We start from the raw sequence: 14,715 nt of genomic DNA on the forward strand, positions 1-14,715 counted from the left end.
ACAAACTCACGTGCCCTCAGTTTCACGTCTACACTCATTCACACTAACAGGTTGACTAATGCGCAAAACATACGTTCACACATACAAACACCCATATCCGTCAACATTTTCCTTTTTAAAATTCTTCCCTCTTGCTCTTCGGAAATACTGTCATTACCATTCTTTCTGCTCCTTCCAGATTTATGAGTTAAAAAATGTTTTTTAATTAAGAATTTTTTTAATTCCTTGGGTGTTTCAGGTGTCGAGTTCCTGACAGAATGAACTTTCCCGGTCTCCAGCCATGTTTTCTCTTCTCTTCTGTCAGCACTTGAGGAGAGCAGCCCTGTAGCCTCAGAAAGACGTCTTCCTCCAAGAACAGCAATAACCGGCTTGACTTTAAAAAGCATTTTACATGCCAGTGCAACTTGTCACTGAGCATCTTGCAAAGTTAACACAAGAAATAAAATTAAAGCAGAAATAGCTGAAATGCCAACCAGTGTTTCCTTGGCTTCCACCATCCTCGCAGAGCAGAGGCCTCCACAGCAAATCCCTGAGGTACATGGTCACCAATTGATGCCGTGGCTGGATTTAGGAAGTTACCAAAAAGTAAGGGCATTTGTCCAAAATAGGTTGTACCTCCTTTTTTTTTTTTTTTTTTTTGCTGAGGAGGATTCACCTTAAGCTAACATCTGCTGCCAATCTTCCTATTTTTGTATGTGAGCCACCACCACAGCTTGGCCCCTGACAGATGAGTGGTGTAGGTCTGCGCCCGGGAACTGAACCCAGGCTGCCAAAGTGGAGTGCACTAAACTTAACCACTAGGCCACCGGGGCTGGCCCAGATCGCAATTCTTTACCCAAAACCTTTAATGTACTTTGATTCTGCTCTGCATATAACTACAGACGAGGAGTCAGGAAGGTAACATAAATGAGGGACTCTGGGCCAGGATTGGGTCACAGACACATAGAATGTGAGTCGTGAGTCTCTGGTGAACTGGCAGCCACTGCTCAGGGCCAGCTGATTGCTCCACGATGAATACAGGCCCTGCCAATGTTCCAAGAGAAGCTAGATAACTAGATTCTTATGCAAAATTCCCCAATTTTTCAGTGGTGGCTCATACTCTTTAAAAGCACGTTTAAGAACATATCTTGTAGGTGAGCTTCAACCTGAAGGTCACCAGTTTGTGACTTTTGTTCTATGAGTTCAGAGAAAAAAGAAAGAGGACAAAGGGGCAGGAAGGGAGCAAGGAAACAAAAGAAGAAATAAGCTTTCAGCAAAGATTTGAAATTTCAGGAGGGCAGAGAGGCCTGGGCTCTGGAACAAGGTGACTGTCTCTGACTTCATTCCAATCCCCTGGTCAAAGCCCATGCAAGTCCTTTCCGGGCCACCTGGTGTAAAGGGACATGAAGAACTTGAGATTAGAGAATGAGGCATTGGTGGGCCAGTCAAAGGAACTCAAATTGGTCAGCCCCGACGGCAAGGGAGAAAAAAGGGGAAAGAGAATTTCATGACAAACTTCACAAGGCTGGAAATGGAGAAAGGATAAGCACGGAACTTTGAAGAACATGGAAAGAGTGACCCTGATTCCCTAGACTTGGTGGGTAGTGGGGGCCGGAAGGGACCCGTCCACACATTTGGAAGTTAGCTTTCCACTGTCAGTCTTCTAACACAGCATCACTTCTGCATCTCCAGGGCAGGAAGGAGAGCAGGCATCTGTCTGCAGCACAGCGCACACCAGAGCTGCTAAGAGAGGCCCCGGGAGGCGCCGACAGCGGAATTCAGCCTCAGCAAGCTCATCATTCCGTCAGGTTGCGGCTGGACAGGAAGCCCTCCACCCGCGGCCCCCTCTGGCAGTGGGAGATGGAATGGCAGATGAGAAACGACTTGGCTTGTGGAAATCCGTGTCTTCTCCAGTACCAACCTTTCCTTCCTATTTTTCTCCCACAGAACAGGCTGTTCCCTCCTCAGTGACCTGACAATTTTTCTACTCCTCGTCTTGTTTTTTTTCCAGGAGAGAGGATAAGGAGTACTGGGGAGGTGACAGCCCCAAGAGCAAAGACTCAGGAAGGTGGGAGCGTCTGCTCCTTACTTCCATTAAAAAGGCAGCATGACACCCACAAGAGTGAAAACAGGTGTTCAAGAAAAGTTTGCACAGGAATGTTCGCAGCACGCTCTTCAATCTCACCAGAAGGTGGAAACGACCCAATGTCCATCACTGATGAACAGTAAATAAAATGCGGTATATCCATACAATGGAATATTATTCAGCCACCAAAAGAATGAAATACTGACACAGACGCTAATACACGGATGAACCTCAAAAACTTTTTGCTAAGTGAAAGACAGATACAGAAGCCAAATATTGTATGATTCCATTGATATAAAATATCTAGAACAGGCAAATCCTTAGAGTCAAAAAGTAGATTAGAGGTTGCCAGGGGCAGTGGGGGATGGGAGAGAGGGTAGTTACTGCCAGTGGGCACGGGGTTTCCCTCTGGGATGAGTAAATGCGTTGGAACCATGCTGAGGTGATGGTTGCACAACACTGTGAATGTGCTAAATGTCCCTGAACTGTACGTTTCTAAATGGTCGATCTTATGTTGTGTGAATTTTACCTCAAATTTTAAAATAAGTGAGCATAGTGTGTTGGTTAAGTACTGACCGCCTGATTTGGGATCCTGATTGTGCCGGATGCCAGTTGTTGACGTTGGGCAAGTTAGTTACCTCTTTGTGCCCCAGTTTCATCGTCTTAAATTGGGGGTATGGAAAAACCTTTCCTCACAGTTGTTGGGAGGAGTAGATGAGTTAATGTCTGTAAAGCACCTGGACTAGTGCTTTCCTATTCCAAGCGCCATTTAAAGGTGTTTCTGAAAGATTCATGAGCCCCACAGGCGGCCCTAAGCAGGCTGCTCAGACCCTGAGCGGTCCCCTCCACGTCAGCAGCCCTTGGCTCCCAGGATGGCCTCTGTGGGGAGCCGGCGCAGAGGAGGGGCTGACAGCTCTCCTGGGTGCTTCCCCAAACTTTACGTCTCCTCTTTTAACGAGTCTCATGCAATGGACAGACCAAAAGCTTCCAACCGGGGACGCAAATTCTCAAATGCCTTAGACTATGGGACTCTTTGTGGCAGAGCCTTGCTTTTAAGGACTTGTGAGATTCCTGCGAAGAAAAGGAAAATCTGGGAGCTCTGAAGAAACCACGCAAGAAAATTTAGAGGTATAAATTACCCAGGCTGACACCACGCGGCTGAGGCTCGAGTTCACGGGTTCCCCCCTCTTCGCAGGCCCATTAGGACAGGAGGGTGTGCACCGCGTAAGAGCTGGCAGCTGCACCGCTCCACTTACTGGCCCATCGGGGCCCACGGCGAGCGCCACACTTGCAAAGAGGCTGGGGGAACGGTCTCGGCTGCGCTCCGCCCAAACGCAGTCATTGGGACAATGACGTCATCATCGGGTTGGGGGTTATGTTTTCATTTTGTTTTGTTTGTGTCTTTTATTTGAAGTAGTTTTATTTTGTTTGGGAATACATATTACATTGGTCCAAAATCAATTCAACAAAAAGGTCTACAGGGAAGTCTCACTCCCAGCCAGAGACTATCCCCTCCCCCTCCACAGCTAATTCATTTTACTAACACCTGGGTGTCCTTCCCCAGAGCCTCTGTAAGGTAATACAAACGCAGAGGTTTTATTATTTTCTCCATTATTTATAGGAAGGATAGTATATTGTATACACAGTCTACTGTACCTTGACTTTTTTCATTTAATATACCTTGGAAATCAGTTCCTAGATACTTTCTTCATTCTTTTTTTTACAGCTGTGTAGCATTCCATTGTAGGGAAGTACCATAATTTATGTAACCGTTCCCCTCTTGATGGATATGTGCATTGATCCCCATCTTTTGCTATTAAAAACCATCAGCAGCTGATAAATTTTGCATGTCATTATGCAAGTGTACAATATTCTATAAGGCAAATATTGCTATATCAAAGGTTACATGCATTTGTCATTTTGATAGATATTGCTAAATTACTCTTCAATTTTACCTGCCAAAATTAATGTAAGAGAGTTCTATTTCTTCATAGATATACTAACTCAGTGTATTGTCAAACTTTTGGACTTTTTCCAGTCTGATGGGTGAAAAATGGTATCTGAGAGTAGTTTTAATTTGTATTGCTCCTCTTATGAGTGAGGTTGAACATCATTTTTATATATTTAGGGGCCATTTCTCTTTTCTATTGTCTTAACTGTCTGTTCACATCCTTCGCTCATTTTTCTTTTGAGTTTTTGGTCTTTTGCTGATTAGTGTCTGAGTTATTTATCTATTAGGAAGATTAAATCATTTTCTATGACATGATTTGCAAATATTTTTTCCCAGTTTATCACATTTGCAAATGGTTTTTGCCATGCAGAACTTTTTGTATTGTTTTTAATTTATCAATATTCTATGGCCTTTGTGATTTCTGGATCTTGAATCATAGAAATACATTACTCACCTCAAGATTATAAAGGTTTTAACAAAGAAAAGTCTCGCAATTTTCAGCTAGTCCTTATATGGATTTTTGTTTAACATTTAAATCTTTGGTCCATTTGGAGCTTTTTCTTTTTTTCTTCAAGTTTTTCTCACACAGGGAAGGGCTTCCTTCTGCCCTCTCTCTCCATCAGCCACCCTCGTGACTCCACTTTCATCCTAACCTGAACTTGGCCCTGGCACTTTGCTTAGACATTACAACAGCTGCCAGTAATGTAGACTTTAGGGAAAGGCAGCAACCCTCAGGCACCTCCCAGAGTGATCAGAATATCCACGTGAATCTGAGCCGTCTGGGATGAAACAAGGTTTGGGGGAGCTGAAGGAGGAAACTGAAAGGAACCCAATAGCAGGGATCCCAACATCAGTTGCCTCAGCCACTTAAAATTCTTGGAAGCACTGAACAGAGTCTCTTGGAAAGGAGAAAAAATGGACTTGAAAAGCAATTCCAGGGTTTCAACATGTGTTCTTCGTTGGTAGAATTCAGGATGAGGATTTGAAGGACGCTGTGGGAGTATCCTTTCACTGTTCTCCCCTAATCCCCTCCAAATCGCCTAGGCTCTACAGCTGTTGGTCAGCCAGATAAACTATTTGTTCAATTATTCTTGGCCTCGATGGGGCGGCTTGCCTCAAAGGCTTTGGGCTTCATAATTCGGGCTACTTCAATCAGCCAAGGCTCTCCCAGGGATGCCTACAGGAGACAGGGCCTGTTTGAAGACAGTGGTGCTCCCAGTGAATCTTCCCTTTGCACTCCTTTTTCATCTCCACCCAGACGGGCTGAGGCGGCTGACACCTCCCAACGGACCCCAGTGTCGGGGAGCAGAGTTAGCTTTGGGAACGATGCCAAAGCAGAGAATCAAGGCGATAAAATAATTACAAATGAAAGGGAGATTAGCAGGCACTGTTGGGACAAATGCTTCCAAAATGGTTCCCGAAATCTCGGGCGGCACATTCTCAAAGGAGATGTCTCTGCAGCTGCTGTCTCCATGGCAATGGGGGCAACAGATGCCCGGCTGGGAGCTCTGGCTGCAAATGTCAGACCCAACAAAACACCAGCCACGGGGAAGGAGATGACAGACTGGTCACCTTTGTATCATGGAAATGGACTGGTAATTAACACAATTTTATTTTCTGCATTTGTCTGCTCTCCCTCCCCCTTCCTTGGCTTCAGTAGAGTCACACTAATAAATGGTTGACAGCTGTTGAGAGATGGGTCCAGTCTGGCAGTTGCTATGAGAAATATTCTCCCTTTGGGTTTGATCCCCACGCTGCTACAAGTCCTCAGCAGGGCTGATATGTTCTCTCTTCAGCTAAGGTCTCATCTCGACTCTTCTGCTCCTGTCTCTCCAGTTTCTTCACTCTTCCTCAAAACCTTGTTTCAGTGTCTCAGAAGATCCTGAGGCAGCACTAAGAGGCAGCTTGGGATACCTGTACACTCATCTCCACCCCATAATCTCCCTCATTTCCCTAAGACCAAGCCAAACAAAATCTAAATAACAGGAATGGAATCGCTGTGTAAGTCCTTGTGCTCCTACTTCCACAGAGAATGCCCCTCCTAAGCACTTTCTATATAAAAATTCTAGAACTACTGCTCACAGTGCCTCTCCACCTAATACGATCATAAGATGTGACACTCTCTCTCCCACGTCACACCCACTTAGGCATTCCTATGGGATACCGTTCCTAGAAGCAGTGGCCAGGAATCTCAGCAATATGAGCAAAGGGTACGAAGAGGTACTTTCTAAATACTCCTCAAGAGACCCTTCCTGAAATGAGGAACTCATCATATAGTTACTGACTTGGAGTCAGATAAACCAGACATAATCTCAGCTCCTCCATTCACAACTACACGCCTACCATTGATGAGATTAAACTCTAAGCTCCCCGACAGCAGGAACCACACAAATATTTTGTGTATCTCCAATGCCTGGCAGAATGCTCAGAGAGAACACCAAAAGAACATGAGAGTTCTGTAAGGCAGGGTACTCCAAACTTTTTAAATCATTTATCCTTATCAGTAAGCTTTTAACAGGCATCCCCAACAGAGGTGTGTCTATTTAAATAATATGACCTTTTCTAATAATATAATGAGCATTATAGAACATACAGAAAAGTAGAAATTGAAAGGGGTAAGATTAAAAATAAGTAGAAGGCCTATTACTGCAATAGATCATCTTGCCCTTCCACTTTAGAGACCACCGTCGGACAGGACACACAGTTTCTACATTCAAGAGACTTATGGTCTAGCTGAGAAGTCTTGAAAAAAGTAACACTGGAAGGTCTGTGAAAAAATATAAAATAAAAGTTTAGAGGGCGGAGTGATCACCAAGGGCCTGGCTAGGCTTCGTGGAGCCCAAGAACCCCAGGAAACTGAATGCTAAATTTCATAGGCATGTGCGTATGTGCACATTTTTCTAAGGAAAGATCCAAAGCTTTCATATGATTCTCCAATGCATCTGAGATACACAAAAGTTACAGAACATGTGGCTTAAAGGGAGAAAGAAAACAAGGGACTACAGAAGCATACTGTCCAAAGTGGTCCTGCTTTTGCAGATAGAAAAATCTAGACCTAATGGAGTACCGCTCCAAAAGCTACACCAGGAGATTAAGCTATTTCCAAGGACTGAAACTTTGTCTCTAGGTTAGTGATTTTCAACTTCTTTCAGCAGTGCCCACTTTTCAAATGAAATCTTACATGGAACCCGCATACATAAAAAGAGATCAAAGTGAAGATGCTCTGGGTGAAGTAGGGTTGATCCCAAGCCACCATCCCCTCATGGACCGCAACCTCAGCAGCCCCACGTTGCTGATTCCAGAGGCACAGTCGGAGATCCACACATTGGGTATTCTTGAGCCTGTGATCTGACAGCTCTCCTTAATTAATATCCTCTTCATTCAGCTCATGAACCATTCAAAATAACCCCCTCTGCCCAGGTTCCATCTTTGGCTATTTTACTCCCTTTCCCTCCTTTGACAAAGTCCTCATTGGCTGTAGCCTCCATATGTTTTTCACTAGGTGTGGTCCAAGAACCATCCTCATGAGAATTACCTGGTTTGCTTGTTAAAGATGCAGATTCCTGGGCATCATCCCAGACCTACTGACTCAGAATCACTGGGTATGAGGTCCCATCACATGCAACTTCAGCAAGCTCCTCATGTGATTCTCATGTGCCCTTGAGTTTAGGATCTACCACAGGGCTCTGCCATGGTGCCACACTCAGCCAGCTGACTCCCACCAGCTGGACCTTAACTACCCAGGTCACCAAAATTGACTCAGCTTCATTTGAGCTACCCAAAAGCTAAAGATAGAGCCAGGAGGAGATGAAAATTCCAGGACTGTGTGTCCATGGCTCCGAGGTGAACAATAACTTGGTGTCCTCTGAGGTGACAATCCTCTTTCTCCGGTCTGGATGCACAGTGGCAGGCATTTTTCTTTAAATATAGTGACTAATGCTTTGCAGACCTCTGAAGGGGAACAAGGGCAGCTCGCAGGAATGGAATTTACCGACCTGGAACTCAGTCATCGGCAGCCACGGTGCAGTGGACCGAGGGGGAGGCTGAACCTCAGAGTTGGACCGTTTGCTCCTGGGGCATTCAGTGGTGAGAGAGCCCCTGAACCTTCTGCATTTTCCCACACTTAAAAAGACAGCAGTGGCCTAAGCCTACACCTAGTCTACCTGGCACACTGGCATCATGGGAACTTCCCTGAGCCAAGTGGTGAAAGTTGGTTTTGCCTCATTGACATAGAAGCAAGAATAATTCAAAGGGCTGTAAATGGCAGAGAGTGAAGTCATAAAACCAATTCTCCATATTCTGCCCTCTTCTAGACCCCAATCAAGTTCTGTTTCTTTCATGAAGCCTTCTTCAACACATACCACTCTGTCTTCTGAACTCCTAACACTTATGCATCAATGGCACGTGTTTTAGCACAAACATGGTCTTCATTTTTAGTATTTTGCTTTTGTCTCCACATCATAAGCCCCTTGAGCACAGAGACCACATCTCATCTTCTCGATAACCCCCTCAGTGTCTGTCACAGTGTTTTGCACATGAGCGTCAATGAGTACCTGTTGAACAAAGGGACCACATCAGAGGGAGAGGGTTGGGAAAAGGAGAGGATCATAATAAGAGCTCATGTTTACCAAGCATTGATCATGTGCCAGTCTCCCCAGAGTGTGGCCTTTCCCTCTGCTACGCCCCCAACCGCAGCCCCTCCTCCCTCCCACCTCGCAGAGATCCTTCCTGCCTCCGCATGGACTGGGGGTGTGGGGAGCCCTGTGTCAGCGGACAGTAGCCCCAGCTGGAGTCTTGGAGTCGCCTGCTGAGGATGACTCCCAACCTGGCTGCACCAAACTACCACTGGCAAGAGATCTCTCAGTGCCCTAGAAAAGCACCCCCCAAATTAAAACAACCCCTCCCCCACCTCCTGTCCCTGCCCAGACTTTCCTTCACATCCTAAATGCTAAGTCAGGGGGGATTGTTTGATGTCCCTGAGTCCCACCCTTACAGCCCAATCCCAGGGGCCCAAGTGCAAGCACTCTCCGCCTCATGATGCCCTTCCTGAGCCCCTTGGTTCATCTAACTCTTCCGTCCTTGACGCCTTCACAACTGCCTCCCTTTACAGAAGTCTGTCCCAGAAACCCAAAACTTTCATAGCTCTTGATTATTTACTTATCTGTGTCTTCCAGGCTCTCGTCTCCTTAAGGGATATTCGCCTTGTCTCCAGTATACAGCCCGTGGAACAGGCAGCATGTGGCAGACACTCAGTGGGTGTTTGTTGAGTGAATGAATGAAAGGATAAAAGCATGCCTCACTGGGCATTTAGAAAGAATTTACATAATGTAGACATTTGCAGGGGCACCAAACCAAGCCGGCGTCTGAACCATACTGATATTGTGTACCTTGGGTGGTTGGTCTGACACTTTGTTCATTGTTGCTATACATATTCCTGAATATATTTACCCTTTAAAATTATTACCAGAGCAAGAAGTCCACTTTTACATCACATATTAAATCCTTGAAATAGTCGCTACCTTCAAAGGAAAGACTTCCCCCAACCTCATTGAAAGTTTCTTCTCAGGCTCCACATGGCGAGGTCCTTCTCGTGAGGTGGTAGATGCCGCCTGGTCGCAGGGCCAGGACCAGAGCATCATGGAGCGGAGAATGCTTTCGGACATCTGGAGGATTATGTAGGTGTCCACACCAAGCATAGATTCAGGGGACTGCGAGTCATGTAGCAAGGGTAAAGATGGGGAAAATGCGGTGAAAATTAATACTGGAGCAGTGGACAGGGGTCAGATCATGGATGTAAAGAAATTCTGTTAACTAGGCTCCTGTAAGCACTTCCATCTCAAGTAGCTGAGGACTTGATCCAAAGTCCTTTCTTTGGTCTAAAGTATCCGGATCCTTCAAGGGAAGAAACAAGCCTTCCACTCTCACTAAGGGAATGGCTGGCCATGGGGAACCCAGGCCCTCAGAGACTGGCCAGGGTGGGAGCAGGAAGGAGCAAGTGACCAGCACAGGAAGGAGCACGTGACTGGCATCATCGCTCCTCACCCTCGGGGGATGTACAGAGCAGACTGGCAGTCCTTGCTGCCTCACGCACCCAATTTTGCCAAAAGTTCAAGGATTTCCTTCCTTCATTTCTCCCCACAGTGCTTAGCCCAATACATTTCACACCATAAATATTAACTGCCCCAAAGTTTGAAGATTTTTCACATGATCGCTTTTGGATAGTAGGACGTGTGCTTTCTCTGAGTTAGTTGAGCAAAGAGACTGAACTGATAATGATCCCCACTATTTATCGAGTGCCAGCTAACTGCCAGGCTATTTATCGAGTGTCAGCTAACTGCTCAGTACTAATGGCTTTTATATCTACTTATCTCATTTAATATTCACAGCAAACTTATAAGGTAGCACTGCTGTCCATAGTCCACAGATAAGAAACCCAGGCTCAGTCTGTAGTCAAATGACCTGCAAGTGGCAGATCAGGGGTTCAGACTCAGGTCTGCCTGCCCTGGGCTCTTTCTACTCCATCACCTACAGCCGAGGCTGGCACCAGGACCCACACAGGGCACAGGGGTTTCAGTCAAGTGTCTGAGAAGTGAGTTCAGTGAATACTGCCCTCTTGCCCTCTTATATCACCCCTGGAAACGGGGCAAAGGTTCAAGTGATACGCCATTTTCCTAGGTTCCTCTCAATCCCAAATTTCCTCCACTCCTCACACATCCAGATGGGCCCAAACCCTACCAGATTTTCACCCTTTCGTTTTCAATGTTGGACTTTCCCTCTTCCCTCCTGCCCCTACCTGAGAGAGATGAACTTCCTAGAAGTCAAAAATCTGCCAAGGTAAATAAAAGACCTCTTGGATGCCATGAAATTGCTGACTTCCCAGGTAGAATAACCGAGAAGGAAGGTGCTTCGAAGCCTGTGGCATTCTTTGCTCTGCCCAGGGCCAGTCGGAGAAGTCGGCTTTGGAGAGGGTGACCCGGGCTTGCAACATTCTCCTCTGTCAAAACTCATCAAACAGGCCACACAGCCTCCCTGGTCTCAAGTTCCTACCTCCCTCTGATGAGGCCTCTGGGGGCCACCCTGGCAAGAACAGGGAAAAGGAGGTGTGCTCCTTTTGCCCTGGAAAAGCAAGATTTGCCAAAGAAATTCATATTTGTGTTGTGATAGCATATTAATAGAGTCCAGTTTGCATCTCAGTGACAGGCTTCTGCTGCAAGGTGGAGCTGGGACACCTCCATTCTTCGTTAAGTCTGGCTTGTTCAGAATATGCTTTCACGCCTTGACTTTTTCAAAACCTGGCATCCTCTCGCCTTTCAGAGTGATCAGAGCCTAAGAAGCCAAGAGAGAACACTGTGGTGAAACTGTCTTGGACCTAGGTGTGCAGGATCAAAAATATATCTTGGGAGATAAGAGGAAAAGAAGAGAGGCGATGGACTTTCGCCCAGCGGCTGGTGTGGGGAGCTCCACAGTTTTGTATTTTTCTAGGAGAGCTGAACACAAACCTGTCTCATGGATTAAACTCAGTCCAGGAGCCTATTACCATAAGAGCTCTGGATGGAGCTCTTGGATGGAGACACGGGGAAACGGGACTGCAGGGTCCCACGCGGAGGAAAAGAATACGCTGAGATTGATTGGCTCTGGCGCCAGCTCTAAGGAGTTCAAGCGAGAGGGAGCTCTCTTAGCAGGAATAGTCTCCAGGAGCAACACAGCGCCCCCTGGTGACCGAATGCTGTGGCTATCACTGCAACAGCATGGAAACAGCGCCGCCTGCTGAACACTCTGTAGCACGCTGATTTGCCAACTCAAACTTCAGTTTGCTTCCTACGTTAGGCAGTATAGGGCCCAGTTGTGAAAAGAAAAGAGAAAGTGAAAATGCAAGATGGTTTTCTTTCTGGAACAATCGGAATCAAAGAAAAATGGACAGCAATTATTTCAATAATATGTGTCAACATGATAAGGCAGTATGTTGCAGTGAAAAAAGCCTGAATTTTGGAGTCAGACAACTGAAATCAAATTCCCACTAGCTTTGTGAATTTGGGAAAGTTACTTAACATCTCTGAGCTTCAGTTTTCCTTATCTTTAAGTGTGGGGGCGGGGGTTTACTTTGCAGTATTACAGCAAAAGTTAAATGAGTTAATGTATATAAATTAAAAATGAAATGTCTAAGGGCCAGCCCCGTGGCAAGTGGTTAAGCTCGCATGCTCCGCTTAGGCGACCCCAGGTTTCCAATGGTTCGGATCCAAGATGCAGACATAGAACCACTCCTCAGGCCATGCTGAGGCAGCGTCCCACATAGCACAACCAGAAGGACCTACAACTAGAATATACAACCATCTACTAGGGGAGAGGAAGAAGAAGAAGATTGTCAACAGATGTTAGCTCAGGTGCCAATCTTTAAAAAAAGAATGAAATGCATATAAAGCAAATCAGCTAATATGTATAATAAACAGGCTTTAAAAGTATAACATAAAAAATTTAACATAGAAATTTTCCCCTAATTGTGAGAATGGTGAAATATTCCTGAAATGGATCTATCAAATGAAAAGATGGAATCTCTGAGTGTTTTTTTTCATAGTCTAGATTTTCCTTTCTGTAGTATGGTTAATTCTGACCCTTCTCCAAAAGACATCTGTTTCTGGTCACAGGGCGTAGAAACAGAATTATACCAAATCGAGCGTCCACTAACATTTGTTGAATGTTGGCCACATGCTAGACCCTTTCAGAGATGCTCTTTTATTATCACCAATAAAGTCTAAAGCTTCAAGAACCATCCCTTGTTCCCACCAGAAAACTGTTTGCCAAGAATATTAGAACCTCCTGCTTTCACAGCCTCTCAAGTATTTCCAAGAACGGTATTTCCAAGAACCCCCCTCACTCCTGGCAACCACTCATCTGTTCTCTGCCACCACTTGCTTTTCAAAAATGTCGTATAAATAAGAGATGAATGAAAACTACAGCATGTAAACTTTTGAGACTTCTTCCACACAGCATAATGCCTCTGAGCGTCATCGGTTGTTGCGTGTATAAATAGCTCATTCCCTTTTATTACTGAGTAGTATTCCATTGTATGAATGTACCACAATGTGTTTACCCATTCACCCGTGAAGGACATTTGGATGTGTCCAGCTTGGGACAATTACGAATAGAGCATTAGTAAACATTTATATACAGGTGTTTATGTGAACGTAAGTTTTCATTTCTCTAGGGAGTAGGGTATATGGCAGGCGTGTGTTAACTTCATAAGAAACTGCCAAACTGGTTTCCAGACTGACTGCACCATTTTTCATTCCCACCAGCAGTGAACGAGGATTGCAGATGCTCCATGATCTCGCCAGCACTTGGTATCACCAGCAATTTTTATTTTAGCTGTTCTAGTAAGTGTGTAGTGGTGTCTTATTTGTGGTTTTGATTTACAATTCTCTAATGCCTAATGATAGTGAACATTTTTTTGTGTGCTTATCTGTATTCGTATATCCTGCGTACAAGACCTGTGACAGATGTGTGGTTTGCACATATCTTCTCCCAGGCTGTATCTAGTGTTTTCATCCTCTTAGCTGCATCTTTCACAGAGTAAAAGATTTTCATTTTCATGAAGACCAATTTATCAATTTTTTTTTATGAACCATGCTTTTGGTATCCTATCTAAAAACTATTTTCCTAACCTCAGGTCACACAGGTTTTCTCCTGAAAGTTAGAGTTTTACATTTTAAATTTAGATCTATTATCCATGTTGAGTTGATTTTTGTATAAGCTATGAGGTCAGTGTTCTTTTTGATTCATTTATTTATTTTACATCTGGATGTCCAGTTGTTGTAACATCACTTGTTGAAAAGACAATCCTTTCTCTACTAACCTGACTTGCACAAAAATCAATTGGCCATGTCTGCATGGATCAATTTCTGGACTCTGTTCTGTTCCATCAACCAGCGTGTACCCCCGGCAACACCACGCTGTCTCGATTACGATAGCTTCAAAGTGTGTCTTAAAATCGGGTAGTGTGATTCCTGCAACATTCTTCTTATTTTCAAAGTTGTTTTAGCTCTCCTAATCCTTTGCCTTTCTATCTAAATTTTAGGACCATCTTATCTACGTAAACAAAATGTCCTAGTGAGATTTTGACTGGAATTGTGTTAAATCTACAGATGACTGTTGGCAGAATTGACAACTTTTTTATGTAAAGTCCTCCAATTCGTGAACACAGTATTTGTTTATTTATTAGGTCTTCTTTGAGCTCTTTCACCACAATTGCAGTTTTCAGTGAGATTTTTACCTAAGCATTCCATTTTAGGAACTTTTTAAGTAATATTGTTGTTTTCATTTTACTTCCCAATCATATCATGTACTTCCCAAACTTTCATATGTTTCTCTTTGTGAGTTAATTTTATGTCAACTTGGCTAGACCATGGTACCTAGTTTTGGGTCAAACACCAGTCTAGAAGTTGCTGTGAAGGTATTTTTTATATGCGATCAACATTTAAATCAGTAAACCTTGAGTAAATCAGATTACCCCCCATAGTGTGGGTGAGCCTCATCTGATCAGTTAAGGGCAGTAAAAGACTTAGGTACCCCAAGGAAAGAGGAATTCTGCCCTCAGATGACCTTCGGACCTAAGCTGCAGCATCCACTCTTCTCGGGGTATCTGGCCTGCCGGCCTGTCCTGCAGATTTCTGACTCGCCAGTGCCCACAGTTGCAGGAACCAAT

The sequence above is a fragment of the Equus caballus genome, chromosome 7 (assembly GCF_041296265.1).
Source record: "Equus caballus isolate H_3958 breed thoroughbred chromosome 7, TB-T2T, whole genome shotgun sequence".
Classification (NCBI taxonomy): Eukaryota; Metazoa; Chordata; class Mammalia; order Perissodactyla; family Equidae; genus Equus; species Equus caballus.